This window comes from Suncus etruscus, chromosome 2, assembly GCF_024139225.1.
Source record: "Suncus etruscus isolate mSunEtr1 chromosome 2, mSunEtr1.pri.cur, whole genome shotgun sequence".
NCBI lineage: Eukaryota > Metazoa > Chordata > Mammalia > Eulipotyphla > Soricidae > Suncus > Suncus etruscus.
In genome coordinates, this window is record NC_064849.1 from 60,196,034 (window position 1) to 60,211,352 (window position 15,319).

General features: G+C 33.0%; 1 non-coding gene across 1 annotated transcript; it reads right to left on the minus strand.

Annotated features, from left to right (window-relative positions):
- Positions 1-14,726: 14,726 nt before the first annotated feature.
- On the minus strand, positions 14,727-14,917 carry LOC126002922 (U2 spliceosomal RNA). The gene has a single exon (XR_007493517.1). It is a non-coding gene; the product is annotated as a U2 spliceosomal RNA (small nuclear RNA).
- Between the last annotated feature and the right edge of the window lie 402 nt (positions 14,918-15,319).

Here is a 15,319-nt window from a genome sequence, read left to right on the forward strand (position 1 = left end):
TGTAGAGTATCTGAGTACAATAGGTCTCATTTCTTTTGATCTTTTAGATTTTGGACCAAATCCACTGGCTTCTTGTTTTGTAAAACTATTTTATTGGAACACATCTATGCCTATTTTTGTATTGTCTATGGTTGCTTTCAGGCTAGAAAAGCAGAGCTGAGTTGTTGCAATAGAGATTATATGGTTCACAAAACACAACATTTTTATTATTTGAATTTTTACAGAAAAGATTTTCTGACTCTTGTTCAAACTGTATGGCCTTCACACCTCTTAAGGAATAAATATGTTTTATATATCAAAGGACAAACATGAACACACAGAGAAAGTAAGTCTTGAAAAATAGTTCTTTCAATAATATTACTTGACATTTTATTTTACTGTTTAATAGTATTTTTTAAACTCTAAAAAATGTGATTTAAACCTAGTTTCTTTAAGTGCTACTCTATTCTACTACTCAAGAACAAGAAAATATTATTTTCAGAAAATATCAGTCATTTGTTTATTGAGTTTAACAGAACGTTTAACATAAAACATAAGTTACATTGCCTTTTCCAATATTAGCTAGCACTGGAAAAAGAAATCAGCTATTTGACATACTTCTGCAAGGTAAAGGATTAAAGGAGACAACATTCATGCTATTTGAACAATGGGATGTTACTAACCTAATGACTTAAAATTGTTTCAAGATTACTTTAAGAACTTAATTAATTTCAAATGGATATCTTACATTCCCAAGAATCTGGTCCAATTCCATTTGTATTCATTGTTTTATTTTATTTTTTGATTTTGGGCAAGGTCTTAATATATAACTTGTAAAGAAGAGATTCTAAATAAAATGTACACAAGAACCACTGTCAAATAAATTTTTTACTTTTCCCCATTTATTTTTCAATCCTCTCACTTATTGAACTTATTGAATAGTCTGTTGAGACTATTTTTTTATTCTAGCCCAGTGTTAGCATCCAGATAAAATGATATTTTTATAAGGCCTACTGTGATATAGGAAAGATAGAAATTAATCAAACAATCACATCACTGATAAAAGCTATAAAGCTGAGAAATAGGTGCTGTGAAGCATATAATAGGGCAATTTGACCTAGTCAGAGAGGTCAGTTGAGACTTCCTTGGGGGAAGTAATGAGTGAGCTGATATGAGTGAGAAGGAATTCATGAACTGAAGAGGGCAGGAAGGAGTACACTTCACACTGTGTTTTGTTTGTGTTTCCACAGAAATATACTCTGGCTTTATCCAGAATAGTGTTTGTTTCCATTTTTTTTTTACTATTGCTGATATTTTAAGTTAGTTTTATTTACTTCACTGTCTTTTTTTTAATAAGAAAGGAAGCATATTTTTTATGATGTCTTTGTTTCTTCTAATTTTCCATATTTTCAGACATGTAGAAGCTATTCTTGCTCAAATGAATAAAGTCCTAGACAGTTTCGTTAAGCAGTACTGTAAATCAACATGAAGATCTGACCTTGGTTTTCAATCAGCCTATATTTGTGGTTTGGAAATGCTTCCTAGTGAAGCTGATAGGTTGAGAGTCACTGGCCTTGGATTTATGGTTGCATTTATTATGACAGGTTTAGAGTTTAGAGTGATAGCTAGGTAAGGCCATGGTAAGAATGAATTTTCTTGTTGATATCTAAAATTTTATTTTTTTCCAACTATAAAATTATCTTTTGGGAAAATGGAAGGCAAATAATAGCTTTCATTTTTGCACACTTACGAGATACTCATCAGCTTTCTTCTTTCTTGATAACAATAGAAATGAGACAACACATTTCAATATATATAATGTTTTTTTAAGCCATGTTCATATGTGAAGAATTTCTTGGCTAAGTGAGGAAGCTGTATAGCAAATAATTTTACTGCAAGAAAATTTTCAAAATTCTAATTTGTATATAAAACTATAACAGTTTGCTAAGTCCAGAATTGACTATATAGGCAGTTGAATACATTGTTGAGGAAAAACTAAGTGATGTGAAATCTGTAAGGTTACACTTATAATTTTAATTTTATTATGTATTCATTGATAATATATTATATTTTAATTATTTTAGTAGCAAAATAAATTAAAAGATTTATAAAAACTATGTTACAAATGATAATGTTGTAAAATTTATATATCAAAAGAGGAATTTAAATAAAATAATTTTAAAAGTATTATATATCCTGGTTTCTTCCTTAAATGCAGAGATTTATAATTAAAGAAATGTAACTTCTAAATGACTGAACAGTATAAAAATAAATTAAGTAATTTAGAAACGTGCTTTATAGAGATAATTTTATTAAATGTGTTATTTTACTCACGTATGAAGGTGCTATCAGAAAGTTTGCCTTATATAAATCAAGACTGATCTTTGCTCCTAAGTCCTTTGAATTCTTTGAAAACGTTTCTGATTGTCATAGAGAAGTAAAAACAGCAGATGGCGCTCGGCTTCTGTCTCTAAAAATAAGTGAGGCGCTTATTCCTCAGCATCTACTTATTACCATTCATTTTAAGGGTTGAAAAGGGGTGTTCAGAGAAAAATCGTTGTTAGCACAAAGCCCTGTATTTGTGACGGATAAAATTACATTTTTGGTTCATTCAAAGACTAGTTAGTAAACTCTGAATTTTGCAAGTGAACTCACAGAACATGGCGGTGTAGGGAGAATCCTTCATTTATTGGTTAACTAGGTATACTCATTTTCTTGCTAGCAGTTCATTGATGTTTTTATATGGGAGCATGGAAAAAGCAGCCGGTAGTTTTATGCATTTTGAAGGGAGAATAAAATGGCTGGGTCTCTCTGGCTTGCTTGTTCACAGATTTTGTAAGCCAAGGAAACGGATACTACGGTTGTTTGTAAAGTCGGATCCAAACAAAGGAAGAGAGCCAGGATGCTCTCCTATAACATTGACACATGTACTGCACTCTGGAAAAAGGATGCGACTGCAAAAGAAGGCTTTAGTTTAGCATTTCAATTCTAAAATGGATGGTCCTATTTAATTTTTCACACACAATATCTTTCCTCGCCAAAGAATAGATTAATATTAATAATCTTACTTATGTAGCAGCTTCAAAAGGCAGCAGCAACAAGGATATTTCTAAAGCAGATTGTAGTCATTTCTGCTGGTATAGAAAATTCCTTACCCACACTGACAGCAATTGTGTTGGTAATTTCTACTGATAAAAAAAAAAAAACAAGGGAAAAAAAACTATTGCTTTAGTGAGAATCTGTGTCATCCCTTGCTACTTGTGAACTCTTGAAGGGCATAATGGGTGGAGTGATTAATAATTGCAATGATGAAAAAAAAAACCAATTGCAATGATGAATTAGTATCTCAGATAATCAGAACCTAATAACAATGGCTTTTTTCTTTTTTTTTTTTGGCCACTGGACTCCTAGATTTGTTGTAAAAAACAGTTCTGAATTGAACTGCTGACTGATCCCCCATAGAAGAAGAGTTCCCTCAGGGGCCAGGCAGATAGCATGGAGGTAGGGCATTTGCCTTGCATGCAGAAGGAAGGTAGTTCGAATCCAGACATCCCTTATGGTCCTCCGAGCCTGCCAGGAGTGATTTCTGAGTGTAGTGCTGCAGGGTGTGACCCAACCCCCCCTCCAAAAAAAAAGAAGAGTTCCCTCAACTCAGGATTAAATGAACAAGAAAAGGCAAGACTAGACATAGATATGCTTGCTCTACAATGATTATCAAGTTGTGAACCAAATCTATTAGATTCTATATGCATACATATGAGGATTTTTTTCTCTTAGGCAGTGTAGTACAGAAAATATAGAGAAGGTATACTAATTGCAGTTTTAGTACTTGTTTTTATTTTGCCTTTTGTTATTAAAAAAGTGTACAGACACTGGTACACTTTTATACATATAAATATACACTTTATATATATATATATATATATAATTTTTTTCTTTCAAGATGTAAAGATGACCCAAATGAACAATTTTTCTGTTTGTTTTCCAGTCTTTGGATATATTATTGGGGGAAAAGGCCCAAAGTAGACCCAGGGAGAACATGCAAATATTGATTATTCTGCTTTATGCTTTATCCATTTCCAAACTACTATCTACATTCAGGATAACAACAGCCAATAAATGAGTGTCTTTTACAAAGATTCAGGCATGAATAGTATTAATAATGGTGTAGTATGATATGAACTTCAATAGAGTTAGAACTATAATGGCTCCTTAGCTCAATCATAGTTATTAACTTAGAGAATTTAAAGTTAAATCTTCAACTAAAATACATAAAAGCCATTTTCTCTGCTAAGAGAGTATAAGCCAAGAAAAGGCCTCATTTAGATAAAGGACATGTGACTTTCTTTTGTCTAAGATATGATTACACATCTGGACAGTACAGGGATGCAGGGATTAGAAAGGAACAAAAAGGAGGCAATAAGGTGATTTTGGCTAGTGTAAAGTTATTCTCATAATTTGACTTAATAGCATGTCTGAACATTGTATTATTCACCTTCTTCTGGAGTGCGGATATTTTCACATCCAAACACTAAAATATATTTAAAAATAAATGACAATATGTAAATTTATATATTTAGAAAATATAAAACATGCATTTTCTCCATTCAGAATTGTAACTTTGTGCTATATATATAATACATATATAAAATACATGTATGCACACATATACACATAGAGAGAGTGAGTTTAGTTCATGAGCTGGTTTAAAATTTGTTTCACTCTATTATTTTGATAAGTCACTTATATGTCTCTGGTGTAAAATACTTTCAGTAATCCTTATTTGTAAAGCTCTTGGAGATCGTTGGTTGAAAAGTGCAACTGACTGAAAACAAGTTTCAGAGCCTTACATTTGAGAGTCATAAAATTTTTCTACACTGTCATAACTACAGAAATTATTTTTATATAGAGATATGGCTCCTTCATTTTGTAAACACCTTAAGATAGATGCTTCAAATAAATCTTAGTTCAGTAGAAAAGTTGGTTGCAATAATAACATATATACCGATCATTTAAATACATTTATAGCTTTCTTTTTGTCCTAGAGTAAAAAATCCTTTGATATAGTTCTTTATAAATTATCTTTTATATTTCCGGTAGATTACAGTAGATAAACTCATATATGTTTATTTGGTGAGGGGAGAGGAGTATATACTTCTTGATAGTATAAATTTATATTGAATTTATATTGTTAAACAATTTTTATTGTTATGGTATGACTGAATTCATCAATCAGAGAAAAAGAAGCTTTATAGTTGCTGGGAATTTATTTTTGATAACCTATCAACAAGAAAGTAAAGGTGTTTTAAAAAAAGAAAAAAGAAGCAAATTAAACATCCTCGGTATCAACTTAACTTTTCCAATCAGAGGAAGTTCTCTGAGCAGGTGGATAAAAGACACTGTCAGAATTGTAAACTTGAGGAAGAGCTCTGATGAAAAAAACATCACAAATGACTAACAACTTATAAATGAAAATTGGGTGACTTTTAGGTAGAGACTATTCACAGACTTAGATGCAGCTTTTAACCTCTTTTAATGGAAGTTTTAAGGGAGGACTGGAGGTGATGAAGGGTCATTCAACTGATGTCAATGACTCCCAAGTGATACTTTTGGTGGGATTCTGGCATGTTGAAGGATGGTGGAGAGGATACATCAATCAAGAGCAGAAGCCAGCTCCCTGGCCAATCTTTGTAGCAGTTTAGATACTGCACAAGTACAAGAAATCTGTTTGTTGAATTTGCGTTTATATTAAGATAATGTGATCTTATATTTAGATAGAATATATTTTAAAGCCTATGGGTTGTGCTGTCATATTAGGGATAAAACAAAGACATATGTTTTCACCTAAAATAGTTTTCTATGTTTAATGTGATAAAATTATCAAACATATATTTGAAATAAGGACATAATAAACACCAATTTTTGCAAATTTTGTTTGCTGTTAATGTATAGGAAAAGCTGGAGACTACAAACCATAAATCTCTGTGTGAAACTTATGTTAGAGTTATGTTTATATCATTGATTATATTCTTTCTCAATTATACAGTTTGGGGAAGAAAACATAAGCAATTATTCATGGAAGATTACTCTCATTTTATATTTGGCCAGCAGTAGTAAGTGGTTATTAAGAAGTCAAATTCCAATTGTTTTTCTAAATAATACTTTGTGATACCTTTTCTTACATTATTTGATTTGTGATTTCTCTATTATCATTTGATAAAAGTGATTAGACCTAGAGAAGATTTTTAAATATATATCACTGCCTTATTTAAATTATAATATGAATATAATTTAAATGCATGCATATTATTAATGTGATTCCATTACCAACCTATCTATTTATCTTGTTTAATCTAGATATGCATAATTATAAACCATGCTAATAGGACACCTATATATGTGCTATCATATATCATATATACACAACTTAGCAGTACAATAAAATATTAAAATATTGTGATAAACAATTACACCCTTAGTTTATGTAAAAGTCACAAATATATCTGAAAAACTAATATTCTATTTTAAAGAAATATACTTGTTATGTGAATAATACAACTTAGAATTGGTAAAGAAATATCTTTGATTAGCAATATAATTTCTCAGATAGAAATTTCTTATCAATGAAAACTATTATAAATAATTTACTTGAATATTGAGAAAATTTATATAATCATCTCACCAAATACTTTGAAATGGTATATTGAAATCAATAAAAAGTAAACTATGATTGTAGCATATGAAAAAGTTTCCATAAGATGATTCTTGGAATTGTATATAAAAGTGTTTCCTTAGGATTGTTCTGTGACTTTTGCCCTTTTGCCCCACCTAACCCTTCCAGGTGGGGCGCTGTGGAGTTGGCAATAAATAGCTTGAGGGACAGGAGTGAGGGGTCCTTCTGTGAAAAGCTGCTGGCTGCAGGAGGATTCTCTGGCTCTCCTTGCCCGATCTTTTAAACCCTATCGTTCTTGTCTGTGTGGATTATTACTTGCTGCGGATAAATATTACCAAGGTCTTCCCCCGAAAGGGGACAAGGGGATGGGAAGTAATTTCTCATTCTGGGGACTGTTCTTGGATTCACAAATACCCAGCCAAGATAACGGCGAAGATATCTTGCATATGATGGATTGTTATAAGCATGTACTATAATAATATCTCATTATTCTCTGTATGAATTTAACATAAATAAGAGGAAAATAAGAACATTCCTGTTGGTGCTCAGGTGACCACATGAGGTGCTAGGGATCAAAGAGAAGCAGTTGTGTGTGTGTGGCAAGCACCTTATTTCCTGTACTACCTCTGTCCTAAAGCAGTTTGAAATGAAGTTTGACTGTATCAGCACTGAGATATTTCATTTAAGAACCAAAAGCTACATATCTTATAATCTTAAATCTTTCAGTTGATATTCTGATTTGTCTATTCATCTTTATCTGTTGTTTGTGCTCCTAACACAATTGTGTCTATCTAATCTATCTAATCTATCTAATTGTGTCTATCTAATTATTTGAATAGTATCCAAAAAGATCATAGTAGCTTAGAAGACCATAGCTCCTCAAAGTAACTTTGTATTTCTGTAACAGAAGAGCACTTGCTATTCATGTAGACTCTGAAAAATAGCCATTAAATCATTATATTTATTTATTAAATTGACTGAATTCAATTCTAGGTAGCCAAAAGAATAGATCAACTATTAAAGTAAATTTTGCAACAATTGCTCATATCAGAGAAGAGAAATTAAATGATGTAGGAAAGGAGACAAGACAGGACTAGGGAGAACAAAAGAAATAGAAGAGAAAGAAACGGTGATCTTTGTGAAGTGACAAGTATCCTTCAGATAGGTGCAAATTCAGCCTATTTAGAATAAAACAATAAGAATAATTAGTATAAAATGTCTGACCTGGACACTTACGGATTTTAGAATGAGTTGAAATTTCATTTAGTGAGCATTCACAGAAGGAGAAAATTAAATCAAGGGAAGATATTTGATTTTTTTGTTAAATTTAATTTTATATTTATTTTAATTGAGGTTATATTTCTTTATAAGAATAAGAAAATGTAAATATATACATTTTAAAATATTTTCAATATATAAATATTTATATATTTTAGAGTAAACTGTTACAGTAAAATACCCATCATGCAAAGTGTTAAACTCTCTCCACTGGAATTCATAGAACTTTACTCTTTCTTTCCTGCACTTTAGGTAAACTAGGTATTTTGAACCATCTAAAGATTTGTTCTCTTTGGATACTATTTATTCTATTGCTTTGTCAATTTATTTGCTTTTTATATCGTCAAAGAATGATATTATCTATGCCACATATTTGTCTATTCATCTGCAGGGCACTTGGGTTTGTTTTAACATCTTGGCATTTTTACTGATTTTTCAATAAAAATATGTGAGCATATATGTTTCCAGCTTAGTCTTGTGTGTGTGCACATACTCACATTCATTTGAGTACGTGTGTGTGTGTTTGTATATAATTAGATGTAAAATTGATAGTATCATTTCATTTTTTGAGAAATCTATTGTTTTTCAGGGAACATAAGACATTTTGCATTTCCTTGAAGAGTAAAGGAGGGATTCTCTTGATCCCTAGTATCCTCTTGATTTGCTAGTATTCATTGTTTCTGTATTCTTGATAAAAGCAAGTCTTACTGATGTGCCATTGTCATTCCGTTGTCATTTTGAACTTTATTTGTTGATTATCAGTGATGTTATGCATTATTATGTGCATAATAGATAGATAGCTGTATGTCTTCTTTTTACAGTTTATCCTCAAGTATTATTCAAAGGCCCTCAGGGACATTATTGGTATAATCAGTTAACTGACCAACTATCCTATATGAATTTCTCAATCCCAGAAATGTGATTTAACAAAGACCTAGCAGTTCTGGGACCCACCAGGATTCTACTCAGCAGTGTTCAAAAGTTTTTGCAGTGCTGGGAACCTAGTGATAAAAGATAAAGTGTGACCTATCTCTCTCTGAATTTTCTGCCCAGTCCTGAATGTTTTTAAATATGCTTCTGTTCAGTTCACCCTACTTCCCAACCACTTTTTTTTAATGTGCCAGGGATTGAACTAGGCTTGATCACATGTAAAATATATACCTTTAAACCCTTTGCACTTTCTCCAGCTCCTAGGATATTTTTTGTTTTAATTATATTTATATTCATAGGGTCAATTCTTTATTTTGATGAAATCCCATTTTTTTTAAATTGGCTTTTGTTTCTTCCCCACTGCTATTGAATTACCCAATATACTATGGGAACCTAAATATTATAAATGTTCTTTCCTATGTTTTTTCAACAAGTTGTATAAGTTACAGTCTAGCAACTAAGCCTTTATTAATTTTTTATGAAGACATGATAATTTATTTATTTTGCTTTTGGGACCACACTCAGAGGTGCTAGGGGATTACTTCTGGCTCTGCACTTAGGGATCACACCTGGTAGACTTTGAAGACTCTATAGGATATAAGAAAATTAAACCTAGCTCAGCTGTATGCAAGACCTTACGCACTATACTGACTCTCTGACCCTCAGTGAGCTCTTTATATTCAGCATTTTAGTTTGACAATTTAAAATATATTATATTTTTCTTAACTGAAGGATTATTTGTGCAAATATAGATATCTTGATTTTTCTGATACCTTGGACCTGATTTTTAATTTTTGAGGGATAATGTGTCCATAATAATAATATACTAGGCCATTTCAGTGATATTAACCCATTGGCATGACATTGACACAAGTCCACTGATGCGGTTCTGCTTGGGTCAGGTAGTGCTGAGGGCCACCATGGTCATTTGTTCAGCTATTGGGTCCATCAGAACCATAAATGGTTGTTCTCAGGGTGTCAGGCAGAGCTACATACTGAACCTGGAGCTTAGAGCATGCAAGACCCTATGATCTATCTTATGCCCCAATATGTCATTTTATTTATTTTTTTGTTTTGTTTTTTGGGGGTCACATCCGGCAGTACTCAGGGGTTACTCCTGGCTCTACGCTCAGAAATCACTCCTGGCAGGTTCAGGGAACCACATGAGATGCCGAAATTTGAACCACCGTCTTTCTGTATGCAAGTTAAATACCCCATCTCCATGCTATTTTTCCAGCCCCAACCCAATATATAATTTTAACAATGATTGACCACTCAACTTTTCTGCCTATTGTATGGGCCAGTTTCACATTATTTTTTAAGATGTCATTATGACTTCAGTGTTAGAATTATTTCTTTGGAATTTATCATAGTGGGTAGACTAAGGGTGATGAAGAGATAGAGCAATCACAGAGTTGTCAGTGGGAGAGCTAAAGAAAAACATACTTAAGAAAAATGAAAGACATTTTTAGCAGTATCTCAGAGACAAGAGAGATGAGGGCTGGTAGGTGAAGCTCACGACATGAAGCTCACCACATAGAGTGATGAGTGCAGTTAGAGAAATAATTACACTGAGAACTATCATAACAATGTGAATGAATGAGGGAAGTAGAAAGCCTGTCTTGAGTACAGGTGTGGGTGAGGTGGGGAGGAGGGAGATCTGGGAAATTGGTGGTGGGAATCTTGCACTGGTGAAGGGGGTGTTCTTTACATGACTGTAATCATACAATTACAATCATATTTGTAATCATGGTGTTTAAATAAAGATAATTAACAATAAAAATAATTAAATAAAAGAAAAACATACTAGAGAATTGTTTCTTAAAATGTGTGATACCAACTTTAGGGGACACTGGAATGATAAGAGGAGAAGATAAAAAATAGCTTAGATACAATGGGAAGTGGTAACTGTATAAACACACACACGCACACACACACAAATACATATATATATATAAACATAATTTTTTTCTAAAAAGGGGAATTAGATCAACTAAGTTTTGGAAACTCAGGCCTAGAAGGAAACCTATAGGCTACACCTCTGACTCTGCAGTCTCTCCTAGCCTCCAACTGTATCAAAATTTTATCTTACAGTCTCCACATCTAGACTATGGCCAGATTTCTAACCCATTTATTATTATTATTTTTTATTTTTAACTTTTTTTAAAGGAGGTAGATAATTCAGATGACCCAGTTACTGCTACTTTAAAACACAAGAAATCAATTTTTTGGTCTCAGAACTTAATCTTGCTCACAGGATGGTCTTTATCTCCATGTTGATATTCATCAATATTATGCTGTATGTATGTGCATAGACCCTCTGGCCAACCAAGGTGGTAAACATTTAGTGTTTGAGTATTATTTCTGATTGTGTTTGAATGGGAATAATTTCTTTTTCTTTTGCTAAATTTTTTCCACCATTTTTCTCAGAATTTTCATCTTATTATTAATGACAAAAAGTTGCAGTGACATGAATTTACTTTTTTTTTGATTGCTGTTACTATTTAATTAACCATATACATGCTGGAAAAACTTTAAATTCAAAATACCTTGGGCTTAATAATTATTTCTTAAGTATTTGTCCTGGCTTCCTTTTTAATTTTACTTTTTACAGTGCATGTTTTTGTTTTGGTGCTTCTGAATCTTCAAAGGCATGTTGATGAGAAATTAGATTGGTTTTCTTAGGTATTACTAGCCAGTAGCTGTTTTGGATTGAGTGACCGTGCTCAATAGTTTTATTTGATTATAAATGTTTCTCCTTACTGTTGCTCCAAAACAGCTCATAGAGGAATATAAACCTTAAAATTTAACTTGTGCAATCTTGCTAAGTACTTTTAAAACAAAGTTTTTAAGTTTCAGTTTGTATTCATTTTATTTGTAAGTTGACCCTATCTTCACCTTAATACTCTTTCTTTTTGGCTTTTCTCCCAGACCTATTTTACTTTCGCCAGTTTAGCTGCTATAGATCTTAACTTTTACATTCTGTTCCAAGAAGTATTCCATCAATACTTGAAAGTTGCTCAGTCTGCACTTTTCCCCAAGTGTGATTTGTCACAAATTGCCACCAGTCTATGAGTTTGGTCCATCTTATGAGAAAAACCTACCGAATCAAGGAGGAAATGTTATTTACATTGATTTAAGTATTACCAATGAATATTCAGTCTTCTGTTTCCTTGCTACTTATCTATAATACAAAGAACAGAAAATCAATGAAAGGTCATGGATGTATTTGAAATGTAATGACTATATTTTAATATAAAATTATTCTAATTTTCTAGACATTTCCCCACCTAGCATTATTTTAACACTGCATTAAAAGAAAATGAAGCAATGATTTTTGTTAAAATTCACCTTGCTATGTTTGTAGTTTCTTGCAAGACACTATTTACAATAAATATTTAAAAATTTAAATAATATAATAAATCATTAAACTTTTAGTTAACCAAAATATCTCTGCTTCCAAGAAAAATAATTAAAATCTTTATCAAAATACATTAGTATTTGTGTTTGTTGTAAAATTTGAGGTTCCTTGAAATTATCTGGAATATGTCTGAAAACTATGTAAAAGGAAAACTAGCTTCAAAATACAATTTGGTTATTTGAGAATTGTGAGGTTTACAAGAGATTTACAATTATAAGATGAAGATAAATGCAAGCAAATGCTTACAGAATTAAATGGTTATAGGATATTGGAGAATATAGGGAAAATAGCATGAGAAAATGTTCACATTTCCTATATATGAAGGAATTTTGAAATTGGAGTGTGTAATATTTCATATTAAATTAATCCCTTCAATTGTATTATTGATTAACGACAACCCTTGTTTTTGTTTTTGTTTTGTTTTGTTTTGGGGCCACTCCCGGTGATGCTCAGGGGTCACTCCTGGCTATGCGCTCAGAAATTGCTCCTGGCTTGGGGAATCATATGGGACGCCAGGGATCAAACTGAGGTCTGTCCTGGATTGGCCATGTGAAAGGAAAATGACAGCTATGCTATTACTATGGCCCAACCCATGTTTTTTAATTGAAAAATAGATCACTGGGAAAGTTTGGGAGATTAATGAGGTGAATTAGAGGGGACAAAGGAATAGTGGTAGCTATATACTGTTTTTACACATAAATTCCATAAGATTAATAGTATTGTAACTAAGGTACTAATCTATAATAAAAATAAGCCATGAATTTAAAACATGAGGAAACGAGAAAAAGTAATGGTAAAAAATGTTTGAACTTGATACTTTTTTTTTTTGTGGTTTTTGGGTCACACCTGGCAGTGCTCAGGGGATACTCCTGGCTCCATGCTCAGAAATTGCTCCTGGCAGGCACGGGGGACCATATGGGACGCTGGGATTCGAACTGATGACCTTCTGCATGAAAGGCAAACACCTTACCTCCATGCTATCTCTCCAGCTCCGAACTTGATAATTTTTTTTTATTTAGTCTACTATTGATACTAAAAGAAGTGGTATTGCATTTTTCATGTGTCTTTTGGCCATTTGTATTTCTTGTCAAAGTGTCTGTCCATTTCTTTTCCCCATCTTTTGATGGGATTAGATAATTTTTTTCTTGTAAATTTCTGTCAGTGCCTTGTATATTTTGGAGATTAGCCCCTTGTCTGATGGGTATTGTGAATAGTTTCTCCCACTCAGTGGGGGGCTCTTGTATCCTGGGCGCTATTTCTTTTGAGGTGCAGAAGCTTCTCAGTTTAATATATTCCCATCTGTTAATCTCTGCTTTCACTTGCTTGGAGAGTGCAGTTTCCTCTTTGAAGATGCCTTTAGTCTCAGTGTCCTGGAGTGTTTTACCTACGTGTTGTTCTATATATCTTATGGTTTCGGGTCTGATATAGAGGTCTTTCATCCATTTGGATTTAATCTTTGTACACAACTATGAGGTACCACCTCACACCCCAGAGATTGGCACACATCACAAAGAATGAGAACAAGCAGTGTTGGCGGAGATGTGGAGAGAAAGGAACTCTTATCCACTGCTGGTGGGAATGCCTTCTAGTTTAACTTTTATGGAAAGCAATATGGAGATTCCTCCAAAAACTGGAAATCGAGCTCCCATACGACCCAGCTATACCACTCCTGGGAATATACCCTAGGAACACAAAAATACAATACAAAAATCCTTTCCTTACACCTATACTCATTGACTATTTACCATAGCAAGACTCTGGAAACAGCCAAGATACCCTTCAACAGATGAATAGCTAAAGAAACTGTGGTACATATACACAATGAATATTATGCAGCTGTCAGGAGAGATGAAGTCATGAAATTTTCCTATACATGGATGTACATGGAATCTATTATGCTGAGTGAAATAAGTCAGAGAGAGAGAAAGACACAGAATGGTTTCACTCATCTATGGGTTTTAAGAAAAATGAAAGACATTCTTGCAATAATAACTTTCAGACACAAAAGAGAAAAGAGCTGGAAGTTACAGCTCACCTCATGAAGCTCACCACAAACAGGAATGAGTTTAGTTAGAGAAATAACTACATTTTGAACTATCCTAATAATGAGAATGTATGAGGGAAAGAGAAAGCCTGTCTAGAGTACAAGCGGGGGTTGGGTGGGGAGGAGGGAGATTTGGGAGATCGGGAATTTTGCACTGGTGATGGGTGGTGTTCTTTACATGACTGAAACCGAAACACAATCATGTATGTAATAAAGTTGTTTAAAAAATTTAAAAAAAGAAGTGGTATTGCTTTGTGAGTGTTGTGGCTGACTTTTAAAAGATGACCATCAATTTAAATGGGCACACATTTCAGGAATATTATGGTAGATGTGAAAATGTTTTAGTAATTTTAAGAACATAAGGACAAACTCCTCCAAAGGTAAAAGTTGAAGTGATTTTTTTTTCGGGCACTGTTCCTGGAGGTACCTCTATACCAGGTCGAAGCACGGAGCGGATGGAGAAAGCTCCTCTTCTGACTCCCAGCTCCAAAAATCCATTTAATATATTGTCCTTGGATAGAAGACGTATCAAATATTAAACTGATAAGAACAGATACTACACTTTGTCTTAGCTGAAAGGCCGAGAAGTGATAAGTTGAAGTGATTTTAATAACAAAATAATTATTGATTATATTAAATTATATTATTATATTAAATTATAACCATAAATTATAAAATATGTATGAATAGTTTATATGTGATAAATAAATCTACATATTCATTTTGGGAGAAGTATTACTTCATTTGTGGATACTCATGCAGGAGTTGGAGCTCAACTTTCCCACCCCCGAGTACAAGCCAGAACTGATGAATAATTGCTTTAAAAGTAAAGGAAGAGGGGCCGGAGAGATAGCATGAGGTAGGGCATTTGCCTTGCATGCAGAAGGACAGTGGTTCGTATCCTGGCATCCCATATAGTCTGCAAGCCTGCCAGGAGCAATTTCTGAGCGTAGAGCCAGGATTAACCCCTTAGCACTGCAAAATATGACCCATA